This window comes from Gekko japonicus, unplaced genomic scaffold (assembly GCF_001447785.1).
Source record: "Gekko japonicus isolate JY-2015 unplaced genomic scaffold, Gekko_japonicus_V1.1 scaffold240, whole genome shotgun sequence".
NCBI classification, from domain to species: domain Eukaryota; kingdom Metazoa; phylum Chordata; class Lepidosauria; order Squamata; family Gekkonidae; genus Gekko; species Gekko japonicus.
Window position 1 is genome coordinate 1,155,797 of NW_015164672.1, and position 16,825 is coordinate 1,172,621.

Sequence of the window (16,825 nt, forward strand, 5' to 3'; positions counted from 1 at the left end):
AGCAGTGTCAGATCTCTTATCTATGCTGTTTCGCAGATTGCCCTGACCATCTTCTGAAAGTAAGCCTGATGACTGAAGAGCAGCCACTGGGGCATCTACAGCTGGAATCTGTAAAACATCTGAAGCAGAGGAAGTTACTGGATACAGTCTCTTAAGTAGACTAGGTATGGTCTTGCTAGAAAATGGCTTTGACCATACTACAGCTGGAATCTGCAAAACATCTGAAGCAGAGGAAGTTACTGGATACAGTCTCTTAAGTAGACTAGGTATGGTCTTGCTAGAAAATGGCTTTGACCATTCAGCTTTAACTTTGCACATATAAAAACCTGGTAAGGGAAAGGCCCTTTCTGAAAGGTCATCTGGGGGAAAGAATTCATCTGTAATCTCAGACCCCTCATATAACTCTTGATCCTCAGGGCGTTTATTCCCTGCTCTTTGTAAATTCTGAATTTTAAGAGCTGAGACTGTTTTGGACAGTAAGTAGTGGAGGTCCTCAGTCTTAAAAAACCGACAGGACTGTTCAGAGGGAACAGGAATCTGTTCCTCTTCCTCTGCATTAGAGCTGAACTCTCCCTCCTCTCTGTCGCTGGAGGCATTAGAAATTTCCTCTCCCTCCCCCTGTTGAGGGCATGGAGGACGGGGGTGCCTGGGAAAACCCCTTTTTGGCAGCTTTGGTGGGCCAAGCTTTCTTCCCTCTATTTGGGGAAGGAGAAGGGGAAGGTGACGGAGAGCTTGGAACGACTGGGGCACCCTCCGGAGTTACAAAAATGGGCTATTTCTTGCCTCATAGCCCTTCTAAAATAGGACATGACTCTAGGGGACAGAGGAGCGGACCCGGGGTCGCCAACGTTACCGCGATGAGAGTTTTCCTCTTCTTCTTCTCTGTCATTCCCCTGGGCAGTCTCAGCCTGTTTGCTCGCTGCTGGGTCGGCCGCGCTAAAACATACAGTCTCGGGTCGCTCCCTCCCCGGTATCGGGCTCTGTCACTCATCATCCTTCAACAAAATGGCCGCCGCCATATTTGCTGACTCATGGAGCGTGTGGGAGCTTTTGGCGCGCTTTGCCATGCTGTGGGTTCGTGCGGTCCCGTCTGCGGCCCTTTTTCGATCTGCGCGCTCTCGTCGCCTCTCCTCTCTCTCCATTTCTCCCGAAGAGAGAAAGCCATCGGTGTCTCCCCTGCTTCGGAGGCCCGATTTCCCCCGCCACGGAATCGGGCCCCGGGGGGAACTCTGCCCCCCAAAGCGCAGCGTGGCTGCGTCACCAGAGGTGATGCAACGACGTCAATCACGTTGGGGGCGTGACCCCGATCGTCGGAGGGAAAATTCTATGGTTTTCCCTCCGACGATCAGGGCCACGCCTTCAATGTGATCGATGTCGCACGTCACGCACGCGCATCGAAGGACGGCTCCTGGAGCCCGGCGAGGCTCCCCCACCAGTAAGATATTTTGACTTGGCAACCCTAGTCACAGCCCTGATATTCCTTGGAGGGCTCCCTTCCAAATACTAGCCGGGGCTAGCACTGCTTAGCTTCCAAGATTCGACGAGATCGGGATTGCCTGGGTGGGGAACCCTGCTCTAGACAGTTCTGAGCACACATTTAGTACGGGAGAACTGCAAGCTTCCCAGAGAGCTTAAGGTCATTTTCCAACATAACTACAAAACTAAAAGCACAGCTTTATTAAGGAATCTAAGTTCAATAGTATAATGCAGAATCAAAGGGAATGGGGAGGTCATTATTAGATTATATTAATCTGTCTGCTGTGATATAACAGGAACAATCCTAAACAGATCTACTCAGAAGTAAGCCCCAGGAAAGTGTTCTGAGGAAGTGTAATTTCACGGTGCTTTCTTTCAAGCTGGTATCACACTGAGGCTAAGAGAAGATGCTGCATTCTAGAAGGCTGCCAGGCTCAAATCTCATTGCCCCATGCTCATTAGATGGCATTAGGCAAGCCACTGTCTCTCAGTCCCCAAATTTACAGAAATGGGAATAATAATCCTGGCCCACTTCACAGGCCTGTTTTTAATTTAATAATATACATCAAGCACGTTGCATGCTGAAAGTACTGCATGCACACTAAGGCACTGTCCTCACAACAAACCTGCAGAGCAAATCACTGCTCTCCCGATTTTACAGATGGGCAACTGAGCTCAAGGGATGGGGATTTTTATTGGGCAGAGCTGTTAAAAGTATTTATTTATTAAGATTTATACCCCGCCCTCCCCGCAAAGCGGGCTCAGGGCGGCTTACAAGGGGCAAAGCCCATATAAAACAGATAAAAGCAATAAAACATTAATAACAATTAATAAAAATTATACTCAATTTAACAAGATGGTCTCCGGATGGTTCTCCAAGGGTGATTTTATCCTATAGCTCAACCAGGTAAATCCAGTGGCCATGCAGAAATTGTGGCAGATCTTCCTGGGCCATCCTCAAACCCTATGTTATCCACCTCACTGGTGGCAGTGGTAGTGGTGGCCCCTATGTGAAATCCTGGTGGAAGAGCTCCGTCTTACAGGCCCAGCAGAACTGCATAAGGTCCCGCAGGGCCCTGATCTCCTCTGGGAGCTCGTTCCACCAGGTAGGAGCCACCACTGAAAAGGATCTGGTCCTAGTCGTGGCGAGCCTTGCCTCCTGCAGGACTGGAACCACCAGGCGATGTTGTGCCCCGGACCGAAGTGCTCTTGGGGTATGTATGGGGAAAGGCGGTCCCTGAGGTAAGTCAGACCCCGGCCATGAAGGGCTTTAAAGGTAAGTACCAGCACTTTGAAGCGGATTCGGTATGCTATTGGCAGCCAGTGCAGTGCTCTCAGTCCAGGCTGGATGTGCTCCCACTTGGGGAGACCCATCAACAGCCTGGCCGCCACATTCTGCACTAGCTGACGGTTCCGCAACCCCAAAGGCAGCTTCATGTAGACAGCGTTACAGTAGTCTAGCCTCGAGGTGACCGTCGCATGGATCACTGTAGCCAGGTCGTCGTGGCCGAGGAAGAGAGCCAACTGCCGAATCAGCCTAAGATGATAAAATGCCGATCTGGCAGTGGCGGCCACCTGGGCCTCCATAGTTAAGGAGGGATCCAGAAGCACTCCCAAACTCCTAACCTTAAATATATCTGGTGCTTTAAGGTCTTCAGGTTAGCCAGTGCTATTTCGAGACCTCATTTCATTAAGTTTCATCAAATGAACAGGTGCCACAAATTCTTCCAGCCCACACCTGAGATGGTATCTCAATTCAGATCTTTAGGTATAGGATATCCTGCCCTAAGGAAAGATGAACAACGTGAGAAGCAGTGGTGGCATGGAGTCTAAGACTAGGACTGGGGACAACCCAGGTTCAAATTCTGCTATTTAGTTATTTAGTGCACTTTATCCTGCCCTTCTCCCAAGGAGCTCAGAGTGGCATACATTTCCCTCCATTTTATCCTCACAACAACCATGTGAAGCAGGTTGGGCATAGTTGTTCAGGGATGAACAGACCACAACCTGCAGTCCATCACAGGTATATATAACTACATGTCTTGCCCTATAATCATTCCCTAGCCAACTGGGGCAGATGTCCAGCCATCAAAGACAGGAGCAGAAGACATTATTGGAGTGAAGCAAAACAAAACACTGGCTTCAGATTGACAATGAAATCCTAAACAGAGTTATACCCATCTAAATCTACAGATGTTAATGGGTTTAGCAGAACGCGATTCGATTTAGGATTACCCTGCAAAGCACAGCAAAATATAGCTCCCAAACAAATAAAAATGAACTAATTGGTTTCTAGCAGGAAAACACATCAGATTTAAATAAACCTGTATATCTGCAAAATCCCTCTGTTTTGCTATGTTGAGGATTAGGAAAGAATGGTTTTGCCAAAATCAGGGAGCACTTGGAATGTAATGATCACTCCTGGGTAAAATGCCAGACAATCCTTAATTCTTTTTTCACTACAGAAGTTTTTTTAATTACAGTACTACACAAAACTCAAAGTGGCTTCGCCCCTTCCAAAATTCAACGAGTTCAACCCACATCAATATTGTCAAAGATCTGTTCTTTTGTTTGTTTAATCAACATATCTGTGTTTATCTCTGTGTTTATCTCAAGGGATGGGCAGTTGCCTAGGAGGAGAATGAAAGATATTACCACTTGCCCCTGAAAGGCAGATTATACAAAACTGAGAGGGAAAAGCAGACGTGAAGTCCTGTCCCCCCCAACGAGTTTGGCCCAGTGTTTTTGCCTTACCATGTGACTGGAATGACATATTTTAATCTTTAGTTAAAGATTTTAGTTGGGTAATCGCACTTCTGAAATCGATGCAGGCTTGTGGCCCACACAAACAACGCAACTCTCTGAGTAAGAGCAACCAAAGAGTAAAGCTGGAGAGCAAGAAGAGATGTTGAGTAAAGAGGTTCCATTTCTGTGCTCAGAACCGCACCTTCCTTCTGGGGCTGGGGTAGGAATTGGTTATAGACACATGTTTTCCTCTATCAGCTTAAATCCTTCTGACCCCCTTCCTATAGCACGGCATGCCTTGCATTCCAGACTCTTTAAACAATGGCTCCTCCATTCATTCAGGGACACGGAACAGCATTCAAGCTACAGATTTCATTACAATTTCCATCCCCCACTTTAAAAAGGGGGGGAGGGGGAAACCCGTGAAAACGAGACAAAAATCTTTGTTCCCCATCCCTACCCCCACCCCCTTCACCCCAACCAGAAACACATTTCTGGTTTCTTTTCCATTTTGCATTAAAAGACTTTCCCAGACTACCTAATGCATCTATAACTTTTCCAGTCCCCCCCCCAAATACTAGTTCCCCCACACACACCATAAAAAATCATTTTGGAGTGCAAAGAATTTCTGGTGGGTCCACACAAAAAATGGAAAAGCAAGAGGCGAAAAAAATTAACAATACTCAGAGAATATTTAGGGTGCATTTACATAGCAAGAATTCTCCAATTCCCTGTCACCACCACCACAAACAGAGAGGCCGTTGCTCTAAAAACGGCCCATCCATACACAGCAGTTTTGTGTTCGCTTTCCTCCATCAGCCACCATTTTAACTTAATTTTCCCCTCCTCAATGAAGGGCTTTCCCCCCCAGTTGTTTAAAGATGCTGTTGTACTATGGCATTCTAACATAACCATCTAGTGTCACCATCAATTACTGAATTTTTGCTTTCATTAAAAAGAACAGGAACAAAGCACAAAAACCACTGACTAGAGATAACCAATATATGAAATGTGTAATAATAATTCAATAATGCAAAAATATAATTATATAACAATATTGGCCAAGGGGTAACCAAGAGACAGAAAGAAGAATAAATGGAAAGGAAAATAAAGTCCCAAGTATTTTACTGTGTCTCAGTCCAATTTGATGTGCAATTCATCATGGAGTGGACATTTCAGAAGTTCCATAAGCCATAAAAAGCCATGACGCGTAGTCCGGATGCTGAATCATTAAAAAGAAACCTCCAGCCCTTTTTGTTTTGGGGGGTACAACAAAAAGGCCTAGAGACATTTTTAAAGAAAAGACGAAAGATGGAAATCCAGAGGAACTAGTAGATCATGGCAATAGGACATTATAGCATTATTGTACTATAGCGATCTAACAAGTTGCAGTTCCAAAAAAGGAAGGGGCCGCCTGGAAAAAAGCTCTCCAATGGTGGTGGTTGAGGGGGAGGAACAGTGGACCCAGTGGGTTCCACCAACAAAAACAGCAACAATGCAGGCAGGATCTTAGACAATGCGTACCTTCCCATCCACACAGTGTGCGCCACGCTCTAACTGAAATATTTCCCAAAAGATGGTGACAAAGCAAGGGAAAACCTGGACAGTGGACAACCAGGAGACAACATCATCATGCGGATGGCTCCAAATAAACCCATTCTCGCTTGGATGCCTATCAACCTGGAGCAAAGCAGGGAAGCGGACCTTAGTCTAAAACAGGGGTCCCCAATGTGGCGCCCGTAGGCACCCGCCAACACCTTTTCTGGTGCCCAAATGTTTTTAGGAAGCAGGTGTGGCTTTTGCCCAGCAAGGGCTAAGCAGATTTTTTAAAAAAATGTTTTGGCAGCAGCTGCTGCCACAGCACAAGGACTCTGCACTGTGTTACTGAAGTTAAGCTGTGGCAATCGTTTCATGGCTGGCTCTGCCTCCAGCAGCAGCCATTTGGTTGCTGCGCCCACCATGCCGTGTCAGAATTCCAAATGTGCCCACAGGCTCAAAAGGTTTGGGGAGCCCTGGTCTAAAAGGTCAAAGCCCAGCTGGAGTTTTTCAAATATTCTATGCCTTGATTAATCATTAATGGAATTCTGGTTGTGGACCACTCCAAAAGAGATGCCATTTTAGCTCTCACAACATCACTAGCAGGATGAGTCCACAAGCAAGTATTACCCTTGATCCCATGAACTGTTTGACAGTTAACAGGTCAGAATTTCATTTGTAACATATCTGGGTTTGATAGACTGAATTCATCGGCCTCAATCCTATATATTCCCTTTAGCATTTTCTTTTAGTGTTCTATTTTCTTACACCCCCAAAATATTAAGAAAGGCCTTGAGACCTGGATTCTTCTTAATTTTATTCATTTATTGCAAATGGCTTGCACCATACAGTGGTACCCACAATAAATACAGGAAATGTTTTCTCACAATTGTTGCACAGCCAGGCAAGATCACTTAACGTGATCCCATAATGTACTTTAATCGCCCTGCGATGCTTCACCATTGCTGTAAAAGAGTCAATTACCTACTTTTTTGATACATGCATGCAGCCGAAGAGGCAGAATCTAATTCACATTAGCAATGGTGACCATGAAATCTTGTGGATATGATGCATGTCAACTAGCTGTTGACGCATCCCCGGTTCACGAACAAAGCAACCTATCCACATAGTTATTTGGCAAGCAGAATGCTAGCTTCGTGCTTTGATACCAAATGACATGAAGTACATCACTGTTATTACACACTGGGCTTGGGCCCACGATCCATCAGCAGAAGGCACCGACAGTGGAGGATCTTTCCCACATTTACCTCCCTCTTTTTCGACTATAGGAAAGTTTTTTCTTGGGGCTGCGGGACCCGTGCGGTCTAACAGCCACATGGTTCAAGAGGCTAGCCTGGGGAGAACTAAAGGGACAAAATCCATCTTTTCTCCTCTCATTAGTGCAGCCCCATTGATGGGAGAGGACAGGCTGGTTTTGCCCCCTTTCCGTTCCCCAAGGCAGCCTCCCAACTGGTGTGGCAATTAGACCATGTGGGGCCCCGGTCACACGGGCCGGATATCGCGGGGGGGAGAGGCGTGGCTAAATGCCCCGAGGAAACTAACGCGTGGCTGCCCGTCCAGGTGGAGGTCCCGTGGTTCGGGGGAAATGCCGATCAGACGGGTATCCTGCAGCGCGGCACAGAAGCCACGCCGTGTGATTGCACTGGCAATCGCTCTTTGTGCGCATGCGCTGTTGGCCGCTGTTGTGCAACCTGCGGAGACGAACAGCGGCGGGCACCGGATGCCACGTAAGTCCACCGGGAATGCGGTCAGATGCCCACCCTTGGCCCGCGGTTTCAGGAAACTAGTACCTCGTAGGTACCAGTTTTTAGCTCTGCACCTTCGGCGGAGAGCCATGGGTCCACCACAGGAGCACTGCACTTCCCAGATGTTGGGGTGAGATCGCGCCCGGAAAATCCACGGGACTCCCGTGCCTCTCCCGCAGCAACTTTGCCGTGTGACCGGGGCATGGGTTCTACAACTTCAGGAATAAACTTTCCCAGGTACATAAAGAACTCTTGGGAGGATGGGAAAGCAGGGAAAACACACATCCCCTGTGCCTGAGGAACAAGGGATCCAACCTGATGTATTCATGATAACAAAGTTTATACAGAAATTAGGTGCATTCATCCTTGGTGGTGGAAAGTGCCATCACATCGTAGCTAAATTATGGCAACCCTGTAGGGTTTTCAAGGAAAGAGGTCTTCAGAGGTGGTTTGCTATTCCCTGCCTCTGCGTACCAAGCCTGGACTTCCTTGGTAGTCTCCCATCCAGTTGCTAACTAGAGCCAACCCTGATTAAGCTTCTGAGATGTGAAAAGATAGGGCTATCCAGACTGGGGCGCCTTCATCCTTACTTCAAGTTAAACTGGCAGGACTGATTAAGGAGTCTGCATGGATGCAGAGAGACAAAAACTGCCAGAAGGAGGAGAAGGAGGATTTATACTCCACCCTTCATTCAGAGTCTCAGAGTGACTTACAATCTCCTTCCCTTCCTCTTCCCACAACAGACACCCTGTGGGGTAGGTGGGGCTGAGAGAGCTCTGAGAGAACTGCTCTTGAGAGAACTGCTCTGAGAGAACTGTGACTGATCCAAGGTCACACAGCTGGCTTCATGTGGACGAGTAAGGAATCAAACCCAGTTCTCCAGATTAGAGTGCACCGCTCTTAACCACTACACCAAACTGGCTCTCCAGGCATACCTAGAATGGTATACCTGAATTCCTTTTGTTAAAGATACCTCCTACAAAGTGATTTGTTCTATGTAGAGATTCCAACATGCCCACTCTTAAGACAGGAGGAAGAAAGCAGAGAGTAGAGATGTCAAGTATGAAACTGTACAACATTAGGCTGGCTTTAAGAATCATTGACAGAGGGGCATGAATATAAGGAGGTATGGACCAGTATGGAATATCGGGAAGGAAGCACCTGATGTGGTACCACCCATCTTCTGCATCATGCTTCTAATACCCTGGCCCCACTGGTGGACCTCCTGATGGCACCTGGTATTTATGGCCACTGTGAGACACAGTTGGACTGGATGGGCCTTTGGCCTGATCCAACATTGGCGTCTCTTATGCTCTTATGTTCTTATGCCTTCCGAGAGAGCAGGGGTCATTTCGTAGAAAAAGAGCTAGGGGAACTCATTAGCATAACTCATTAGCATATGCCACACCCCCTGACATCAGGGGCCCGGCGGTGGACCTGCAAGGCCGGCGGAAGTGCGAGGAAGCCCCGCCAAGGCCCTCCCTGGCCCCAGGCAGGCAGGGGTGGGGAGAGGCGGGGAGGAAGCAACTTACCCTCCCTCTTCTCCTGCCTCCTCCTGGCTGAATGAGGACTGGAAGCGGGGCGGCCAGAAGCAGGGGGCAGGGCTTCATCGTGTGCCCCGCCCCCCTGCACCTCACCCGGGGGAACTGCGTTCCCCCCCCGAAATGACCTCTGCGAGAGAGACAGTACTGGGTGGAAACATGCGTCACTTTTACCTCTGATTCCTAACTGTGTGTTTCAGGCTTGTCCTGACCTCCTCCAGCATTACAAAGGCAGATCTCTCCAGCCATTTTCACTCACTTCCCTATAAGCACCTTCAACACACGTGTAGGTCTCAATGCTAATTCGTGTCAGGGGTGCCTTGCAGCACAGAATGCTGAACCATGAACAAAAAAAAAGAGGCTTAACACCATTTATGCAACCTGCTTCTGCGCGAAAGAACGAAGCCTAAGTTTAGAAGCAATCACTTTATCGGGTGCCAACTGCTGCCAAGAGTAATATCACCCCCACTTAGCCAGGAACTGAGCGTTGACTGTGCACGCCTCCGTCCCCAGTGAGATGTGGGTTTTGCCAGGCATTGAGAGTTCAAAACCAAAAAAGAAACACCGTGGACCATAATGTAAATCATTCACAAATTGTATTATATTAGAAAGTTCCAATCATATAAAGTCCAATAAAGAACAACGAGGTCACAGTTTCAGCATTCAAAATGTAGGAAAGTCCAGGTCCAATTCAAGATGCATTTTAAATGTCGAAACGGTGACCCTATTGTTCTTTACTGGATTTTGTATGATTAGAACTTTCTAATACAATATAATTTGTGAATGGTTTGCATTATTGTTCAATGGTGTTTCTGTTTTGGTTTTGATCTTTTCCCGTGGTTTTCTCTGGTTGTATTTTCTATACAGGCACTGGGAGTTGGGAAAGGGTTTGGGGAGGGGTGGAGAGGAAGATGGCGGGGGGGGGAGAGAAAAGTCCAATTACTGCTGAAAAAGACGCTCAAACTGGCATTTCCAAAGCAACGTGGATGAAGAGGAAGAAATAATTTACCTGGCAAGCTGCAGCTGACTGTCTTTAGCCTACCATCAGGCACAATCTCCATTCCAACCCCCTTACTCCTTGCTGCTCCCCACCACATTCCTATCAAGCTTTGTTAAATTACTTTCTCCTTCCTTCCTCCCCTCCCGACAGTGCAAACCTATCCTCAAGTTATGCCAGCTGGAACAGGGATAGGATTGCAACTAAATCCCTCACGCTGGCACAGCTCCAAGTTATAATGCCAGTGTAACTCTAAGTCAGTACACTGCTGTTAAAAGGAGAAGGATGGGTAGAATTAGGCACAGGGTAAGAGAAAAGCAGGGGTGGGGTCAGCTTCACGATGCTTCCTTAAGGGATCCTGCCTCCTCCACCTAAAGTGACGCACAGCGTAGCTGTTGTCACAGCACAGCCAACAGAGTCAATGGAAATCCCCATATGCCAAGGCTCCCTCCCAAAACTTTGAGAGATAAGATTCCACCAAAGCAGTTAGTTGATCATGACATAGCACGAGGGAGTATATAAACTCCATCCAGGAAGCACAGCTCCAGTGTTCCCTCTAAGCTGAGTGTAGGCTTGCCAAGGCCCCCCCGGGGGCCCAGAGGCCCGTTCCCTGCCGCTGGCAGATCGGGCCCCGGGGGGGAACCCCACCCCCATGTGCACATCACCCGGAAGTGATGCAGGTACGCCGGGCACGCTGGGGGAGGGTTTTCCCTCGGATGGTCCTGGCCCCGCCCCCAGCGTGCCCGGCATACCCACGTCACTTCCGGGTGACGTGGATGCGGCGCACGCGCTTCCCCGCTCCGGTAAGTTTCTCACTTGGCAACCCTAGCTGAGTGTGAGGTAGCTCACAGTTTTTTAGTCTCCAGAGCAAACTAATTTATGCAGTAACCAAATCGCTTGCTCACAACATTAATGCCAGTAACTTACAAAGTAGAATTTTTGCTCATAAGACTCCACAGCTTAGAGGGAGCACTGCACAGCACATTTCTTGAGCCATGTGGTGTGAGGGTACATCACCGTGTCTTCATAGCTACGAGGCTATACGGGTTGGATCCAGCCAGCTTTTTCACTTGAGCCAAACTACACAATACTTTCCTTCGCTTTTCTGTGGCCCTGGCCAGATGTGCCGGAAAACGCGGGGGGGGGAAGCGCGGCTATTTGCGCCTTCGCATTCTGATGCGCTATTATGCGATCAGACGCGGCGACGGCTTCCCCGCAGCAAAGAGGACGACGGGGGAGGAAGCCGCGCGCCGGCGCAATCACACCGGGAGGCTTCCATAGGCGGCCCGTGGCAAAGTGTTTGCTAGTACATGCGGTGTGCTAGTTTTTTACTGCGCGGCTTCGGCGGCTTGCCACGGGTTCGCCATGGGAGTGCTACGCCTCCCAGATGTTCCCGTGTGATCGCGCCCGGATACTCCGCGGGACTCCCGTGCCCTCAGTGGGGCAAATGCTCCGTGTGACCGGGGCCTGTATTTGTTTTCCTGTGTTCCCCACAGCCACACAGTAGCTGCAGGGAACTGCACAACAGAGAGCTCAAATAGATTTGGAACAGCACCGTGAGGGAAGGAAGGACTCCTGCCTCCCAGCCATGTTCCTGCATGAAAATCGTGCCGGGGGAGATGTTTTTTCACGGATTTCGGAGCAAAACTGGCAAAATAACTCCCCACAATGTAGTTTTTACAAGGGGGGGGGAGCAGGTGTCACTCCTCCCACGACAGCACCAACCCAAACTCATTTACACTCTCCTTCCTGGAGAGGACGGAACTGTGTGCTGGCTAAAGACCACAGAAAGTGTCTCCCACAATGAGGACACAGGATAAGGGAAAGCGCAGTGAACACCAGAGAAGAAGAAGAAGAAGAGTTGGCTTTTATACCCCACTCTCAGAGCGGCTTACAATCACCTCCCCTTCCTCTCCCCACAACAGACACCCTGTGAGGTAGGTGTGGCTGGGAGAGCTCTGAGAGAACCATGACTGACCCAGCTGGCTTCATGTGGAGTTGGGAATCAAGCCCAGTTCTCCAGATTAGAGTCTGCCTCTCTTAACCACTACACCAAACTGACTCTTAACATGCCCTGAAACATCTCCATCCCCCAGTCTCTTTCCATCCTGCCTCCTTGGTACCTAAAATCCTGTTCAGTAAATTTTCCTGTTCTGGAAAATTTTTAAAAAACCTGCACTTGCAAATTTTGTTGGTCCTAATAAAAAGGAAAGGTGTTACAACTGGCAATGCTTTCCCCATGCATTTTTACCCCCATGAATCAACATGCCTATTGACAATTTTTAGGAACTAATGGGTAGACAGCCCCACATCAGTGCAGAGGTGGGAAGGGGGTGTGTGAACATGGGCAGCCTCTTTTCATTTCCCCTCTTCTGTCTGTACCTGAGCTGTACACGTTATCCTCAACTTCACTCTCCTATGTAGATAAACACTATGGCTGCGCTTTTGAAAGACAAATTGTACACACTAAACAGTGCTAATGTGTGCACCAAATATTTACTTATTTCACTTAGATATTTATGCCCTGCTTTTCTATCCAGTCAGGACCCAGAGTGGTTCACAACATTCTCCCCTCCTCCATTTAACCTTCACAACAACCACCCTGTAAGGTAGGCTAGGCTGAGAGACAGTGGTCGAAACAAGGACACCCAGCAAGCTCCCATGATCATTGGGTCTCCCAGGTTCTAGTCTGATACTCTAACCACTGCCCTGTGCTGTTTTAGGGTGTATCCACTGAATATAAGTAAAGGTAAAGGTTTCCCCTGCCCGAAAGCTAGTCGAGACCAACTCTAGGGGGCGGTGCTCTTCTCCGTTTCCAAGCCGAAGAGCCAGTGCTGTCCAATGACTTCTCTGTGGTCATGTGGCTGGCATGACTGAACACCAAGGCGCACAGAATGTTGTTACCATCCCACCAAAGCGGTACCTATTTATCTACTTGCAATTTCTTGCTTTCGAACTGCTAGGTTGGCAGGAGCTGGGGCCATAGATGGGAGCACACTCTGTCACGCGGCACCAGGGTCTTGAACTGCCGAGCTACCAACCTTCCAGTCTGCAACTCAGCGTCTTAACCTCTGAGCCACCGTGGCCCCTTGCACTGAATATAGGTTGCTACTATTTCAAGGTCCACTACAGTAAGTGAACATTTAATAAGAAACACTGTCCAAAGTCTGTACTTTGCAATCCACTGAAAATGTCCTCTTTTTAAAAAAAATATGGAAAGAGATGAAATGGAAGGAATGAAGAAGTAACGGAAAACTGAAATGGAGAATAGTCAGAATGCTAGGCTAGGATCTGAGCGATACAGGTTTGAATCCCCACTCTGCCACAAAAGCTTGCTGGGTGACCTAGGACGGGTCCCACGCCCCCTCAGACTAACCTACCTTACAAGGTTGTTGCTGCAAGGGTAAAATGGAGGAGGAGAGAATGATGTTGTAAACTGATCTGGACTCCCACTGGAGTATAAATAAATAAAATTAATTTTTTTGAAAAATGGAGCGAAAAGGAAGAGAGCAAGAGGGTGAGATGGAGAGAGAGGGGCAGGAAGGAGACAGGGAAAGTGAGAGAAGAACCAAAAATTAGGCAAGAGGCAGGAGACAGATTAGGAAATCCTTCCACGTATTATAATAAAGCAAAGTAACCGGAGATCCAGGCCAACACCCAATCAGATCCAGGGGCAATCCCAGCCTGATATATGTTGGTCAGCCCCAAAGTGGGAGTTCTCTCCATCCCTCAGTCCTATGTTGCCATGGAAATCTAAATAAATAACCATCACTATTTTTTAAATACCAGATGTAGTGTGGGAGTATTTTGCATGTGCACGTACTGAAACTACAGTTCCTAAACCAGTGAGCAATAGGGGAGAGTCTATGTTTGGGCTGGGGGGGGAGGGGGGTTTACTCCCTAACAACCCTACAAACTGGAGACAGAAAGAGCAGTGCGGTGGGATGCACAGGGCAGAAAACAAAGATGGTGCTATAAAAGCCTAATATGCCCACTACGAGAGGGCTGCTCATGTTCACTGTTGGTGAATGAAAGGACAACACAGCACCTGCTCAGAGCCTCTCTTTTCTTGGTACTTTGCACAAGATGAAAACGGAGTCATGATCCACATGACTAGACCAAGACCTGTTATGAAATAGGTAAAAGTAAAGGTTCCCTTGCTCGAAAGCCAGTTGAATCTGACTCTAGGGTTGCGGTGCTCATCTCTGTTTCAAAACCGAAGAGCCAGCGCTGTCCGAAGACGTTTCCGTGGTCATGTGGCCGGCATGACTAGACGCCAAGGCACACAGAACGCTGTTACCTTCCCACCGAAGTGGTACCTATTTATCTACTTGCAATTTCTTGCTTTTGAACTGCTAGGTTGGCAGGAGCTGGAACTAGATATGGGAGCTCACTCCGTCATGCGGCACACTCGGGTCTCAAACTGCTGAACTACCGACCTTCCACACGCCTGCAATTCAGCGTCTTAACCACTTGAGCCACCGAAGCTCCTATGAAATAGGTGGGGAAGGTTAAAATTAAATACAGTTTCCTGATCTGATGATTCCAGGGGGGCAGCCGTGTCAGACTATTGCAGAAAACGGGAATCCCATGGCAACTTAAAGACTAAGGAGACTTTATTCCAGTATGAATTTCTGTGGCCAAAATGTTCACCGTGAAATAAAATCTTTTTATTAGGATGCCACAAGACCCCCATTTTATCTCGATACATTATGTCTAACTTGCATGGCTTCCCGTTTGAGTCTCTCGAAAGGCTTGGGGGGGGGGGGGTTTTTTTTATAATGTAATAACCAAAGTGAGTTTAGGCAGCCGTTCTAGCTCATCCCCAAGGAACATCAGTTTTAAGGGCCTCCACTCCTCAGACTCTAGTTGCACAGAAAGCACAAGGCAAGGAAGTTTCAGGGCAAGCAAGCTATCCGACGCGGACGGCTTGGGCTCCTGCCTGGTGAGCAACCCAGCTATTTCAGGCGGGTTGGAAAGTAAGCCCCAGCTGTTGCTGGACAAAGAAAAGGGAGGCTTCCTGCTGAAAATGCTGACTCCTGAGCCCGCAAAACCAACAGTTACCGGAGTCAAGGGAAAATGGCGCCTCTGGCCCTCGCACGCTATACAGCAAGGCAAGCCGCTCCTCGGGATAATCTGCCGTCCATGCGCTTTGGAACAGACACAGATGGGCATGTCATTCTTAAAGCTGCAGCCCCCTCCCCCTCCTGAGCCAAGCTGATAAATGGACAAGACTCGCCTCTCAAGTAAGGCCAGGGAGTGAGGCTGGGAATTAATCCAGCTGCCCTTCTCAAATGTGGTACACAATGGCCAATCCGTTCCCTGCAGGGCCAACTAACAGGGTACAGAGGCCAAGGCCTTCCCCTGATATTATTTCCCACCAGGAGGTTCAAAGGTTCTGATGTTCTGAATATGGAGGTTCCCTTTAGTCACCATGGCTAGTAGCTACTGACGGATCTCTCCTTCGAGAATCTCGCTAATCTTCTTTTAGAGCAATCTATGCTCATGGCCGTCACTATATCGACTGACCTTGAATTCCACAATTTCATTACCTGTTAAGTAAAGAAGTACTTTCTTTCGTCCATGCTGTATCTCTTGCCCATTAACTTAACCGGGTGCCACTGAGTTCTAGTATTTTGGGAGAAGGAGAAAAACTTCTCTCCGGCCCCGTTCACACGGAGTATTTGCTGCGCTAAAGAAACTATCGTCCTGCGGATTTTCTGGGCACGAAATCTGGGAGGCGGTCCTTGGAGCTGTGGCCGACGTCTGACCTTTCCTCCGGATCCTCCGGGTCCTGGTCTTCCTCGGCTCTACTGTGCAGAATTTCTTCTGCAGTCCTAGAGTCGAAATCTTTCTGAATTTGTACAGTATTCCCTGCCTACTGTGTTTCTATTTTAAGTATTTTCTGTGTTAAGGCTTGGAGCAGGAGCTCCAGACGTCCTATCAAGCGCAGGGCTATGCAGAAATTGGGAGAGGTCAGCCTAGGCCACTCCAATAGGAGCCATGCAACAAAAGAAATTTGCATAGCCTATCGAGCGAGCAGAGGCCTGACCTAACCAGTTCCTGGATGACTTCCCCCCACTGAAGGAGAAAAACTTCTCTCTGGCCCCATTCACACGGAGTATTTGCTGCGCTGAAGAAACTATTGTCCCGCGGATTTTCCGGGCACGATCACACCGGAACATCTGGGAGGCGTAGCGCATCCGTGGCTAACCCGTGGCTTCTCGCCGAAGATGCGGAGTAAAAAACTACCACATACGAGGTACTAGTTTCCGGAAAACACAGGGCAAGGGCAGGCGTCTGATTGCGTTTCCGCGTGAATCCCGTGGCATCCAGCGCCCGTCCATGTCCCATCGTAAACCAGATGTTTGGTGGTTTTGTAAGTCTCCACAGGATGTGCACAAACGATCATGCGCATGCACAAACTTTGGCGAGAAAAAAAATCCTGTTTGCCACAGAAGCGGCGCCTAGCGATTGCCGGTGTGATCGCGCCATGCCGCTTCTTTGCCACGCTGCAGGATAGCAGTGTGATCGGCACCTAACAGCACCTAATGGGACCTTGACAGGACATGTGATCGGGCTGCCACATGTTACTTTGCTCCGGGGCTAACAGCCACACTTCCCCCCCCCCGCATTTTCCGGCCCATCCACTTTCCCCACCCCATGCATAATTTTACAAACCCCTCCATTGTCAAGGTTTGTTGCCTGCCAGCAGCTCAGACACCTATGGGAGGAAACCGGGGGGGGGGGGGAATTTCAACAAA

The 16,825-nt window shown here is 48.5% G+C and overlaps 1 protein-coding gene across 3 annotated transcripts in view; it reads right to left on the reverse strand.

The window, feature by feature from the left end:
- IGF2BP1 (insulin like growth factor 2 mRNA binding protein 1) overlaps positions 1-16,825 on the reverse strand; it is a 101,913-nt gene that overhangs the window by 34,432 nt on the left and 50,656 nt on the right. The gene's annotated exons all lie outside the window — the stretch shown is intronic.